This window comes from Oryx dammah, unplaced genomic scaffold, assembly GCF_014754425.2.
Source record: "Oryx dammah isolate SB20612 unplaced genomic scaffold, SCBI_Odam_1.1 HiC_scaffold_14, whole genome shotgun sequence".
Lineage (NCBI taxonomy): Eukaryota > Metazoa > Chordata > Mammalia > Artiodactyla > Bovidae > Oryx > Oryx dammah.
The window spans coordinates 20,514,035-20,528,772 of record NW_024070198.1 but is presented as its reverse complement, the minus strand read 5'-3'; the positions used below and the strand labels follow the sequence as shown (position 1 = coordinate 20,528,772).

The 14,738-nt window shown below is 35.7% G+C and overlaps 1 long non-coding RNA gene across 1 annotated transcript in view; it reads right to left on the bottom strand.

Moving 5' to 3' along the window:
• Positions 1 to 14,364: 14,364 nt before the first annotated feature.
• Positions 14,365 to 14,738, bottom strand: part of LOC120873507 — a 39,909-nt gene continuing 39,535 nt past the window's right edge. Inside the window, exon 3 of the long non-coding RNA XR_005723477.1 lies at positions 14,365 to 14,561. This is a non-coding gene — a long non-coding RNA (uncharacterized LOC120873507). The remainder of the gene's footprint in view (positions 14,562 to 14,738) is intronic.

The following is a 14,738-nucleotide window of genomic DNA, read 5'->3' as shown; positions in this document are numbered from 1 at the left end:
AAAGAATTGCATTTTATCAAGTGGTCATTTTGTAATACTGCTGATAGGAGTGTGAATTAACCCAATGAAAAACAATTTTGATAACATGAATTTAAAACTTTAATCATAATAATACATTTGACCTAATAATTCTACCTTTAGGATTTATCATAAGGAAGTAATCAGATAATGTCTATTAGATCAGTTCAGTAGCTCAATCGTGTCTGACTCTTTGCGACCCCATGAATTGCAGGACGCCAGGCCTCCCTGTCCATCACCAACTCCCGGAGTTCACTCAGACTCACATCCATCGAGTCAGTGATGCCATCCAGCCATCTCATTCTCTGTCATCCCCTTCTCCTCCTGCCCCCAATCCCTCCCAGCATCAAAGTCTTTTCCAATGAGTCAACTCTTCGCATGAGGTGGCCAAAGTACTGGAGTTTCAGCTTCAGCATCATTCCTTCCAAAGAAATCCCAGGGCTGATCTCTTTCAGAATGGACTGGTTGGATCTCCTTGCAGTCCAAGGGACTCTCAAGAGTCTTCTCCAACACCACAGTTCAAAAGCATCAATTCTTTGGCACTCAGCCTTCTTCACAGTCCAACTCTCACACCTATACATGACCACTGGAAAAACCATAGCCTTGACTAGACGAACCTTTGTTGACAAAGTAATGTCTCTGCTTTTGAATATGCTATCTAGGTTGGTCATAACTTTTCTTCCAAGGAGTAAGCGTCTTTCAATTTCATGGCTGCAGTCACCATCTGCAGTGACTTTGGAGCCTAAAAAAATAAAATCTGACACTGTTTCCACTGTTCCCCCATATATTTCCCATGAAGTGATGGGACTGGATGCCATGATCTTCGTTTTCTGAATGTTGAGCTTTAAGCCAACTTTTTCACTCTCCTCTTTTAGTAGCAAACTTTTGCAATGTCTACATAGCTCATGGTGACTGCTTTTATGGACTGTCTTACCTCCAATGGCTGACCTCCAGCAGTGATTTTGTACCATGTAGCAATCTTTCCCCAACACCCTCAGTGGTCATAACTAAGTTGATACTCACCTCAGCTGCTGCTAAGTCATCTGCATATCTGAGGTTATTGATATTTCAATAACTGGCAATCTTGATTCCAATATCTTTCAGGGATCGCAATTGAGCCTATCACACATGACGTTTGAATAATCTCATATTTAACTCTTTGGACCCTTTCACTTGGGTGATCAAATCCCACGTATCAGATGAGGGAAAGTTCTGTGACTCTAGAGCCTGCATTTTTCATATTGAGCCTTTGAGCCATTTTTGTCCTTGCACCTTTTGGTTTATTTTGAAAACTCTTCATTTATTTGCCAGAGGGACATATACTTGACTGATGGAGGGAGAGTAAAATTGATGGCTTAACTCTTGTGTAAATAGACTTTTAATTAATAAGCACCACATCTCACTTATTCCATCTATTGTACCTGGTGCTTCCCAGCTAAGAGCTTCTCCAGGATTCTGACAGACTGGTTAGTGCCCTTGGCTCTATCCCTCTCTGCACCCTGGGCAGTAACTTCCTCTTACTGGCTTCATTAATTACCCTTTCTTTATCCATTCTCTAACTTCCAAATATTGGTTGAAATCTTTCCTTTGCTTATAGACTCCCTCAGTATTTGTACCATTTAATTTATGTGTATTTCTCTGTCATAATATTTTTTAACCCAAACTTTAAACTTTTTATTTTGTATCAGTGTGTAGCTGATTAACAATGTTGTAGTTTCAGGTGAACAGCAAAGGGACTCAACCATACCTATTCATGTATCCATTCTCCTCCAAACCCCACTCCCATTCAGGCTGCCACATAACATTGAGCAGAGTTCCACGTGCTATACAATAGGTCTTGTTGGTTATCTATTTCAAACGTAGCACTGTGTACATGACCTTCCCATAGTCCCTAACTATCTCTTCTCCCTGGCAACCATAAGTTCTCTGTCACCATTTTAATGGAGTGTGGTGCCAATAAGGAATGGGGAAAACTATGTGTTCACAGCTATCTAAAACTTGTGTATATACATACTTAGTTTTCTGGTAGATACTACCAAATTGCTTTTCCTTTTCAATATTTGTGTTTCTCAATTATTTTTCTTATTTTATTGCTTTGACTAAACTTGACTATAATGTTGATAGTAGTCATTTTTATCTTATTCTATTTAGGTGGAAATGCTGCTAAATATTTCATCATTAAATATGATTTTTGTTGTAGATTAGTATCCTTCATGAGACTGAGAAATTTTCTTAATATTTCTGCTGAGTTTTAAAAAATCTGTTATGGGCTTTGATCTTATTAAATTATCTTGGTGGTGTCTATTGAGATGATAGGTTTTCCTCCTTTACTATGTTAATGTAGTGAATTATATTAACATAGTTCATAATTCAAAATCATTCATGGATTTCTGGGATGAACGTTTCTGGTTCATGATGTATTATTACTTTACTGCATTGCTGGATTAATTTGTTAACATATCATTTCAGATACTTCATCTATGAACGTAAGTAAATTTAGCCCTACCTGCCTCCCTTTTTAAAATGTTAAATGTCATCCTAGTTCGGTATTGGTAGCAGGATTATGCTAGATTTTTGGAACAAACTGAAGGACTTTCATCCTTTTCTAAGTCCTGATACAAATAACATAAAAATTATCATTTTTTTAAGACTTGTTAGAGCTCATATAAAATTATGTGAATCAGATGCTGTTGTCTTGAGTAGAACATATTCATATCTTTTGTAAATATCAGTCTTCAGGTTTTCTACATATTCTTGAGTCATTTAAAAGGATTTAAAATATTATAAAATATATCATTTGGAACTGAAACATAACAAACATCTGTATTCATCTTGCTTCCATCAAATCCAAACATTTTGTTTTACTTGCTTCATGGTGGTTTAGTTGCTATGTCGTGTCTGACTCTTGCAACCCTATGGACTGTCAGATTCCTCTGTCCATCGGATTTCCCAGGCAAGAATACTGGAGTGGGCTGCCGTTCTCTTCTCCAGGGAATCTTCCTGACCCAGGGATTGAACTTGGGTTTCCTGCATTGCAGGCTGATACTTTACCACCTGAGCTATGAGGGAAGTCATAATTTATTTGCTTAATTTTAAAGAAAGAAATAAAGGATAACAGATATACTCGAAGTCTCTGACATACTACATCCCAGTTCTCTCCCTTCACTTTTTCCCCAGGCATATCATTATTCTGCATTTGGTGCTTATAATTCCCAAGCAACCTTTATACTTTAATACATATGTATTCTTAAAAAAGGTGTAGTATTGTTTTGGATGTTTTCAATATTTCTACAAATGCAATCATATGCCACATAGTTTTATGTCTTCCTTGTTTCTTTTTTCTTCTTTAGTTATTTATTCATGTAGATTCATGTAACCTAGTTTTCTTCATTTAAACTACCACATAACATACCTTTCATGAATATACTAAATTTATTTATCCATTCTTTCTCAGTGAATATTTAAGAATTTTTTACACAGATATTCATGTGTCTTGGAACTCCTATATCAAAGTTTCTATAAAATATATAACTATAAATATAATTGTTGGTCCAAAAAATATGCTTTCTTGGCTTTGCCAGATTCTGCCAAATATTTTTCCATGGTATTCATACCAATTTATATTCCCATAAGCAATATGAAAATTCTTGTTTCTTCACATCTTCATTCACATTTGGTATTTTCACAATTTTTTCTTTTTCATTTTTACTGAATGAAAGAGTCTGTCGATTCTATAGTGGTTACTTTTACATTTTACATTTTTTCAATCTATTGAGTGTGAAGTGGTATCTCTTTTGTAAAAATTGTATCTCACTTTAATTTGCATTTTATTGATTACCAATGACAGTTATTCAGATTGTTATTCCATGAGTTGATTCTTCCTATCATTTGTTTTCTATTTCATTTTGACTTAACTTTACTAATTTCATCTGCTTCAATTGAATTAATTTTATTTTTTAGAGCTTCTTGCATTATATGCTTTATTCATTTTCAATCATTACTTTCTAGTATATGCATTTAAATTTATTCTGTGAGAACTGCTTAGCCATACCCCATATTTTTAAATTTCTGTCTTGATTTCAGCTCTAATCTGATTTAATTAGGCATTTTATATTTTCTGAATGGATGCATTTAAAAAAATTATTGTTAACCTTTAACTTTATTATATTGTGATCAGAAAGTGTAGCTTGTATAATCATGACTTTTTTGAAGTTCCTTGAGATTTTCTTTCAAGTTACGTGACTGTTTCATTTGTGTTTGAAAAGTAGATGTAAATCTTATATGTACTATTATATCTAGCTTTTAAAAATTGTCTTTAGATATTATTAATATGAAAATAAAATTTACAAGTATGGGGGTTCATGTTTGGGAATGCATGGACACCCGTGGTGGATTCATGTCAATGTATGGCAAAACCAATACAGAATTGTAAAGTAAAATAAAAAATTAATTAATTAATTAATTAAAATAAATACATAAAAATAAAAAAATAAAAGTTCTTAACAACAAAAAAAAAATTTAAAGACAAGATACAATGAACACTTATGTAGCTTAATACAAGTAATAGACTAATTCTGTTTGAAATGCACTTTATATCTCATCCCAAGCTTATCTCCTTTATTCCCTCTTCAGAGATAGATAATATCTTGAACTTTTTTCCTTTAACATGCTTTTGCTGTTCACATGTTTAATTCCTAAACAATGTTTGACTTGTGTTTTTGTTTTGTTTTCTCTAGTGTTTGTTTATTACATGGCGTCAGTTCTTAGTTGCAGCGTGTAGGCTCTGTACTTGTGGCACAGGGGCTTTGTTGCTCAGTGGCATGTAGGGACTTAGCTCTCCAACCAGGGATCAAACCTGCATCCCCTGCATTACAAGGTGGATTCTTAACTGTACCACCAAGGAAGTCCCCTGGTTTTGTGTTTTAGAACTTACCTTAATGAAGTCATACTATATGTATTCTTCTGCAATTTGCTCTTTCACCTTAACATTACATTCCTGAGATTATCCATGCTGTTAATGTATAGCTGTAGTACATTCATTTTCACTGCAATAGACTATTTAATTGTATAAATAGTTTACTGTTTATCCATGTTACCGTTGATAGTATTTGGGCTGTGTCATATCTTTTGCTAATCCATAACAGGCGCTGTGAATGCTCTTATAGATTCTTTTGTACACATTCACAGCAGTTTCTTTAGAATATATACCTAAAGTGAAATTCCATGATCGTAGGGCTAGTTCATCTTCCACTTTAGAAGATGATGTTAAATTATTTCCCAAAGCAATTATACTAATTTACATTCCAACTAGTATTTTATACTCTGTCGGGTACTTTATGATGTGTAATTTCAAATCTTTCACCTATTTTTTTCTATTGGCTTTATTTGTCTTTCCTCTTTTAATGAAGTATATAAATTCTTTGTATATACTGGATATTGAATATTTTAATCAGTCTGTTTCTCTCAAATTGTCTTTCTTATGCATGTATGTACATAAAATCTATGTTTAAATAAGTTTATAAAATACAAGGTTAAAAATCCTGATTAATAAGAAAACTGTCCTATAGTTTAATTGACATATTTTTCCTATTTTAAAAGTAGTGGTGTATAATCGTTGGCATCTGACATTCTATGAAATTTAGTGTTTCTGTTGTTATTATTATCATTATTATTAACAACTTGTAAATTTTTTGCTTAAGAAATTATTTCCTAACTATAGGTTATAAAGATAATCTCTGATATTGTGTTTATAAAAATATTATAGTTTGCCCTTTATATTAGATTCTGAATTCACTAAGAATTGATTTTTGTTTATGGTGTAAGGTAGGGGTCCAATTTAATTACTTTTCATATGGATAACCAAGTACCTATCAAAAAAAACTATCCTTTTTCCTCTGCCCTTTTTTACCAGCTCTATCGTAAGTCCAGTTTTCATTTATTCATGAGTCTGTTTCTGGGCCATTTTATTTCAGTGGCTGCATTTTAATCTCTATATTAGTAAGATATAGTTTAATTATTTGGGATTTATAATCATTCTTTATATTTTATATGGCAAGTACTCCTATCTAATTCTTTAGACTCACTTTGTGAGTTCTCTCCTCCTCCCAAACCTCTCTCAGGCTTTTGATTGGAATTTATCAGATCTGCAGATTAATTTGGGGGGAACTGGCACCCTTGTATCACTGGGTCTTCCAGTCCATGATGGTGATACATCCCTCCATTATTAGGTGATCACTCATGCTCCTCAGTGAAGTCTTATAATATTCTCCTCCAAGGTCTCAGATATATTTTGTCAGGTTTATTCCTAGGTACTTCATAATTTTTATGCTATTGTAAGTTGAAAGTGAAAGTGAAGTTGCTCAGTCGTGTCCGACTCTTTGAGACCCGTGGACTGTAGCCCACCAAGCTCCTCCGTCCATGGGATTCTCCAGGCAAGAATACTGGAGTGGGTTGCCATTTCCTTCTCCAGGGGATCTTCTCGACCCAGGGATAGAACCCAGGTCTCCCACATTGCAGGCAGACGCTTTAACCTCTGCACCACCAGGGAAGCCCTTAAATACAAGAATCCAAGTACTAACATCAAAGATTTCAAGGGAGGAAAGGAAGCCAGGAGGGAGGAAGAATGGGGAGGAGGCGGGAGAGGGCGGGCGAAAGGGGTGGCCTTACAGACGTCTCCTGCCACCTACAGATACCCAGGCGTTACGGGACTTTTCCCTGGGCCTCCAGAGAAGGGAGGACGGGAACTCGGCCCTACCAGAGATCAGACCAGACCAGAACCAGAATTCGAGTTCTCTGCCAAGAGGAGGTGATCAATCTCCAATCCTCAGCTCAGGCTGAGGGCCCTTTGACCAGATTCCTGCGTCCAGGACCGGGGGACTAGAAAAACAGGGAAGGATAGGAAGGGTTAAGGAGAGGAAAGAGAGAGGGAAGGGGAGAGAGGTCAATAAAGTCTCTTGTTCCTTACCGGTTGGGGCACTCTGGCCAGTTGTCCACATCAGGAGGAGACCAGGGACAAAAGGATCCCAGTTGCGGCTGCTGGGTCTGGTCCATTGGCAGGCAAGCTGGCCCCTGAGTTAAATCATCTTTTAAATTGAATTTTCTAACATTGTTGCTAATGTGTAAAAATTCAACTGATTGGGACTTCCCTGGTGGTCCAGTGGCTGGGGCACCGCACTTCCAATGCAGGGGGCCCGAGTTCAATCCCTAGTCAGGGACTGGATCCTGCATGTGGCAGCTAAAAAAAAATTCCACAGTCCTGCAATCCTGCATGCTGAAGCGAGGATCAAATATCCTGAGTGCTTCAACTAGGCACTGATACAGTCAAATAAATAAAACAAATGTTTTTCTAATTTAAAATTTTAAAAATTAATTTCATAAATTGATTTTGTATCTAGAAACATAATATTATTCACCTTAATTCTATTATTTTGTGGTATATTTGTTTGTTGTTTCTTTGTTGATACATTATATGATGTTTCTTCCTTCTGTTTCTTTTTCTTGTTTTTCTGTATCAGCCAAGACCTCTAGTTCCATACTGAATAGAAGTGATGATAGTGGCAACCTTTGTCTGGTTTGTGAAACTGCAACACTTTGAATGCTTCACCACAAAACATTTGTCATAGCTTTGTGAAAACAGTCCTCAGGATGGCTTCAAATGATTCTTGCCTAATGATATACTCCACCCAATGCTAAATAAGGTTGACCTGTGTAACAATGTAAAGTAAAAATTAAAAATAAATTAATTAATTAATTTAAAAATTAAAAAAAAAAAGATATTGTGGAAATGACCGTGTGTCATTTCCATGTGTGACTTACGAGGCTAGATTATAAGAGATACTGCTGCTTCCACTTTGCTCTACTTTGGAAAACAGACGCTGTGTTGGGTGCCTACTCAAGCAGCCCAATGGCAGGGTCAGTGTGGCAGAGGCCTCTTGCCAGCAGCCATCATCAATTTGCTAGTTCTGTGAGTAAGCCTCCTTGGAAGTGGGCCTTCCGGGCCTTGTCAAGTCTTCAGGAAACTGCAGTACTGGCCAACATTCTTGACTGAAACCTTGTGCGAAACCCTAGCTTCTGAATTTCTAACCCACAAAAATCGTGTGAAAGCATGAATGTTTATTATTGAGCGAAGCTATTAACATTGGGGGTAACTTATTGTATAAAATGAGTAACAAATACAGGGAGGTTTTGTAGAAGCTTTATCAGATTAAGGAAGTTCCCATTGATTTTTACTTTCATTAGAGTTTTTTACAATTACAAATTGATGTTGAATATTATATGAATTTTATCCATCTAGTGAGTGAACGTATTATCATTCTTTAATATGCAAGCATGATTATTTTTGCTTCCCTGGTGGCTCAGACAGTAAAGAATCTGGTTGCAATGGGGGAGACCTAGGTTTGATCCCTGAATTGGGAAGATCCTCTGAAGGAGGAAATGGCAACCCACTCCAGTATTCTTGCCTGGAGACTCCCATGGACAGAGGAGCCTGGTGGGCTATAGTCCACAGAGTTGCAAAGATTCAGACACAACTGAGTGACACAACACTACTACTGTGATTAGTTATATTGGTTGATTTTCTAATGTTAAAACAAGCTTGTATTTCCAGGATAAACCCAAGTTGGTTATAACGTATTGTCCTTTTTTACATTATTGGATTTAGTTTTTTACTATTTTATTAGGATTTTTGCCTCTATGTTATTGAGTGAGTCTGACCTACAATCTTCCTCTGCCCGCCAGGCTCCTCTGTCCATGGGAGTCTCCAGGCAAGAATACTGGAGTGGGTAGCCATTCCCTTCTCCAAGGGACCTTCTTGACCCAGGGATCAAACTTGGGTCTCCCGGATTGCAGGCAGATTTTTTACCAACTGAGCCACCATGAAAGCCCCCTTTCTCATAATGTCCTTGGCAAGTTTTGGTGCTGGGATTTTGCTTTTCATTAGTTGGGGAGTAATTTATTTTTTTCCATACTCTGGATTGGCTTATGTAAAGTGAAATTGTTTGGCCATTCGATGTATATTTTAACTCACTGGTAAAACAATCTGGACCTGATTTCTATCTGGGAAGATTTTCAACTATTGTTTCAATGACTTAATGATTATAGAATTAGTCAAGGTTTTTGTTTATTCCTAAGTCTGTTTGAGAAAGCTATATTTTTTTTCTGGAAGTTGGTTCATTTCATGAAAGTTTTCATTTATGTTGTTTTTTATCATAATATACTCTTATTACCTACTTAATCTCTGTCATTTTTATACTTATTACTATTTGGAGCCCCCCTGCCCTTACTTGATCAGTCTTGCGAGAGATTTAAAATTTTTAATATATTTTTTCTTCTAAAAATGAAGCTTTGATTTTGTTCATTCTTTCTGTTATATGATTTTCTTTCTTTTTAAATTGGAGTGTAGTTGATTTACAGTTTTGTGTTAGTTTCAGGTGTACAGGAAGGTGATTCAGATACATATATTTCAGATTATTTTCCATTATAGGTTATTACAAGACATTGAATATAGTCCACTGTGTTATACAGTAAATCCTTGTTCCTTACCTACTTTATGTATAGTAGTAGTGAGTAGTGAGTAGTGAGTAGTGAAGTCGCTCCTAGTTTGTATCTGTTAATCCCATACTCCTCATTTGTCTCTTCCCCCCATCCCTTTCCATTCTGGTAACCTTAAGTTTGTTTTCTATGTCTGTGAGTTTGTTTCTGTTTTGTAAATAAGTTCATTTGTATCATTTTTTTTAAGATTCCACATGTAAGTTATACCAATATTTGTCTTTCTCTATTTGACTTACTTCATTTAGTAAGATATTCTCTAGGTCCATCCATGTTGCTGCAAATGGAATTATTTTATTGCCGAGTAATATTCCATTGTGTACATGTACCACATCTTCTTTTCTCGTTCATCTGCTGATGGACATTTAGATTGCTTCCATGTCTTTCTTGGCTAATATAAATAGTGCTGCTATGATCATAGGGGTGCATGTAACCTTTTGAATTAAAAATTTTATCTTTTCCAGATATATATCCAGGAGTGGGTTTCCTGGATTACGTAGTAACTCTATTTTTAGTCTTTAAGGAATCTTAATACTGTTTTTCACAGTGGCTGCACATGTTACATTCCCACCAACAGTACAGGAGGGTTCCCTTTTCTGCACGCCCTCTTCAGCATTTGTAATTTGTAGGCTTTTTGTTGATGGCCATTGTGACCCAATGTGAGCTGATACCTCATTGTGGTTTTAATTTACATTTCTCCATTAATTAATGATGCTGAGCATTTTTTCATGTTCCTCTTGACATGCCCAAGAATGTTTTGCCTATGTTCTTTTCTATTTTGCATGGTTTTGTTAATAAGTGCTAAGAATTTAGAACACTACCCTGTATGTGGAAAGTACTATGTAAAGTCTTACTTTCTGAGGTTATCTTAATTATTTCCTTCATTTTAGTTACTTTTTTTGGATCTATTAGTTCCCTTTTCTTAACTTCTTAAGCTATATGCCATTTTGTTCTCATTCTTGGATGACTTGCTCTGGGAGAAGCTAACTGCTGTGTTGGGGGAACACTTACCAGCCATAGTATGATCATCCTCTTTTCAAAAGCATTTAATGTTATAAACTTCCTTTTAAGTATTGCTTCAGCTATGTCACATATATGGTATATGTCACTTAAAGTATTTTTGAATTCTAAAGAGTATATACCTTATAGTGTTGGGTATCTTCTAGGTCTATTAGATTAAATTCTGAATTATGTTGTTCAAAATTGCTAAACTTTCTGGAATTGATCTGCATTATCTCAAGTAACACTTTTTGCTTTAACATTGATTTGTCCGATATTGATATAATTAACCAAATTGTTGTTGCTAGTGTTTTCCTGGCGTATTTTTTCCATCTTTTTACTTGAAAAGTTATTATGGTTTATGTCTGTCTTGTAAAACCTCATATAGATAAACTTACTTTTAATCAGTCTGATTAAATGGAACCATTTAACCCATTTACATTTATTGTATTTGTATTTCTATGTGATTTCTCTTTGTCCCACCTTCCCGCATGTTTCTTTTTCTATCTTTTCTTGCCTCTTTTAAAGTGATTGAATATTTTTTCATTCTTTATTTCCCAGTAGTAACTTAGAAATTATACACTTTCTCTATTTTTTTAGTGTTTACCCTTGGAGTTTTATTATCCATATTCAACTTTTCAAAGTCCAAAGGTAATCAATGTCTTTACCACACCTGACAATAAAAAAGACTGTAGAAAACTTTGCCTCCAAAGGTCTCCTTTCCAATTTATATGCTATTGTTTTCACGCATTTTAATTCTATCTTGTTTTATTTAAACCCCATAAGACAGTGTCATTATTTCATCTGGTTATTGCTTTTTTAGATCACCAACATATTTACCACTTTCTTTGCTAATTATTTTGGAAGAAACAGATCATTTTCCTTTTACTTGAATTATAACTCTTAGAATTCCTGCAGTGTTGTGGCCAACTCTCAATATTTGTTTGAAATATTTTTATTTCATTCTTGTTTTTGAAAGATATTAAGTCATTGAGTCATGTCTGACCCTTTGAGACCCCATGGACTATACCAGTCCATGGGATTCTCTAGGCGAGAATACTGGAGTGGGTAGCATTTCCCTTCTCCAGGGGATCTTCCCAACCCAGGGATCAAACCTAGGTCTCCTGCATTGCAGGCAGATTCTTTACCAACTGAGCTATCAGGGAAGCCCCTTTTGAAAGACAGTTTTACATTTCTAGTTTATGCTTATTTTATTTGAGCATATTGAATACATTACTGTTTTCTAGCTTCCATTGTTCCTACTGAAATGTCAGATGTAAATCTAATAATCTTTCCTTTGAAAGTAGTGACTTTCTGTCTGATTTTAAGATAGTTTTTTTTTTTTTTTTTTTTGGTCTTGGACATCCTGCAACTACACTACACTGTTTCTAAAGATGGGTTTCTTTTTTAAAAAATTTATTTTATTGATGTATAGTTGATTTACAATGTTGTGTTAATTTCTGCTGTATATCAAAGCAATTCAGTTTTACACACACACACACATTCTTCTTTATATTCTTTTCCATTATGGTTTATCAAAGGATACTGAATACAGTTCCCTGTGCTATATGGCAGGCAGGACCTTGTTGTTTATCCATTCTCTATATAATAGCTTGCATCTGAGAATCCCAAACTTCCGATCCATCATTCACATCCTCCCTCTCCCTTGGGAACCACGAGTCTGCCCTCTATGTCTGTGAGTCTGGTTCTGTTTCATAGATAAGTTCTTTTGTGTCATATTTTAGATTTCACGTACAAGTGCTATCATATGGTGTTTGTCTTTCTCTGTCCGACTCACCTCACTTGGTGTGTCCATCCATGTTGCTGCAGATGGCATTATTCCACTCTTGTTTACAGCTGATTAGTATTCCATTGTATATATGTACCACATCTTTCTTTAACCGTGTATCTGTTCACTGACATTTAGGTCGCTTCCATATCTTGGCTATTGTAAATAAAATTATGCCACCTTCTTGAATATCAGCTTGTTTAAAGATTCCTTTTAAACAGATAGTTTTAAAGTTCTCTTTATCTTTTTTCCCATCTCAACTTTGAATAGCTTTCCCCCTAAGACTCACTTTTAGTCTTAATAACTTCTCACTGAAGTGTGCTTTCACTGTTATCCATTCAACCTTCCTCTGGGTTGTTGGAACCTCAGACCTTGTGCCCGTAATCTGCTTTGTGTGGAGTTTAGGCTAAAATACAGATGAATCAGTCAAATTGAGGGTCTTTTCTAGGATCTGTGTCCTTCAGCTATCTCAATTCTCATTTGAACTTACAAATTCTTGTAAAATCCAAGCATTTTCATAAAAGCCTCTTAGAGAAACACATATGGAACCTGTAGAAAAAGAGATTAAGAAAGAGGTGGGATGACAATGAGAACTGCTCTTTTTTTAAGGTAGATACTTATAAGCTGAGATTTTCTTACACAGGCATTATTTTAAGCAGTAATATTTGGGTCCAATATTGGGCTCACAAAGTCTAAGACAGAGAATTTGGCAACAACAGATGAAGATAACAATGTTAGAAAATGTGAAGGGTAAAAACAGTGTTAAGAGGGCCTAATAACAAATTTATGACTGACTGTAAGAAGACAGTTTAATGATTCCATTGAGAACCAAATAGGAAGAGACAGAAATTGCTTTAGGAAGGATTTAGGTTGGATATTAGAAAGAACTTTCTGACAACTAAAAGTTATTGGATGCTGGAATTCATTTTCAGAAAAATGGTGGTATCATCTCTGGAGATGTTTAAGGATGTTTCCCTTTAGTCTGCTTGGAAGTAGTTCGCTCACTCATTCAACACATATTTAACGAGTGCCTCTGTTCTATGCACAAGAAAGACAGCTGTGAAAACGTAGAAATGAACTTATGTCGTGGAACTTCACATTACAGGGGTGGTGATGGTGGGGGAGACAAATAAGGAATAAATGACACAGCAATTTCAGATGATACATGCTATCAAGCAAGATAATTACTGAGAAATGACTGATGACTAATAGGACAGGGAACTACATTCAGTATCGTGGGATAAAGCATAATGGAAACGAATATAAAAAAAGAATGTATATATGTGTATAAGTGAGTCACTTTGCTGGACGACAGAGATTGGCATAACATTGTAAATCAACTATACTTCAGTTTAAAAAAATAAATGACCAGAGACCTACGTTAGATCAGGTGGTGATGGAAGGAATTTCTGAAGAGAGGAATATATGAAATGAGATGTGAAAGAAAGGAAGGAGCCACCAGGCATGGCTTCACAGAGGAGCATTTCAGTGAATGGAACAGCAGATGCAAAGGTCCAGAGGTAGGAGCAAGTCAGGCAGATTTATGGAACCAAAAGAAAACCTGTGTGGCTGAAGCCGAGTAAGCAGAAAGGGGAGAATAGTTGGAGATAAGGTCAAATAGATAGAATAAACTAGATCAGGAAGAGCCTGCAAGATATTTGGATTTGATTCTAAGACAATGGGAAGTCATAGGAGGATTTTAAGCAGGGGGGTAGTACCATAATATGGTTAACATTATTGAAAAATGTATTCTGGTTGCTGTGTGAAGAACACTTTAGACAAATGATTGAATAGAAACAGAGAGAAACATTTAGGAGACTTCTGTGGAGGTGCAAATAGTTGATGGTGGTTTGGCCAAAAGTGGTAGCAGTAGATGAAAAAATAAGTAGACAGATACGAAGACTTTTTCCAGTACATTGGTTCTATGATTGTCCAAGGAAATTATTTTTATTTCCAAAAGGAAAATAATGTAGGCATGCAAGAAACGTGAACATATAACTTTTAATGCCTATGATTTCACAATGGCTTCCACACTTACATTACATGGAGAAAGGGAAAGGCGTTCTTTGAAACAAGAGCGCTGGTGAAATCGGTGCCATATGCTGTTATGGAATGGTCTCGATGGAGATGTGCTCTCTGCTTTGTACATTGACAATGGTTCTTTTCTTCTCAGTCCTCTGAAGTTGCACCATGCTTAATGGTGAAGAGGCTAGAAAGATAATTTATGGCATATCATGCAGACCCTTGTATGATAGGCTAAGGACACCATATTTTATTTTATAGGGGAGTCATGGAAGATTTCTCTGAGCAGATGAATACTAGGCTTAAACACTTTTATTAAAAATGTTAACTTGGAGAAAGTAAAAGTGAAGTCGCTCAGTCGTGT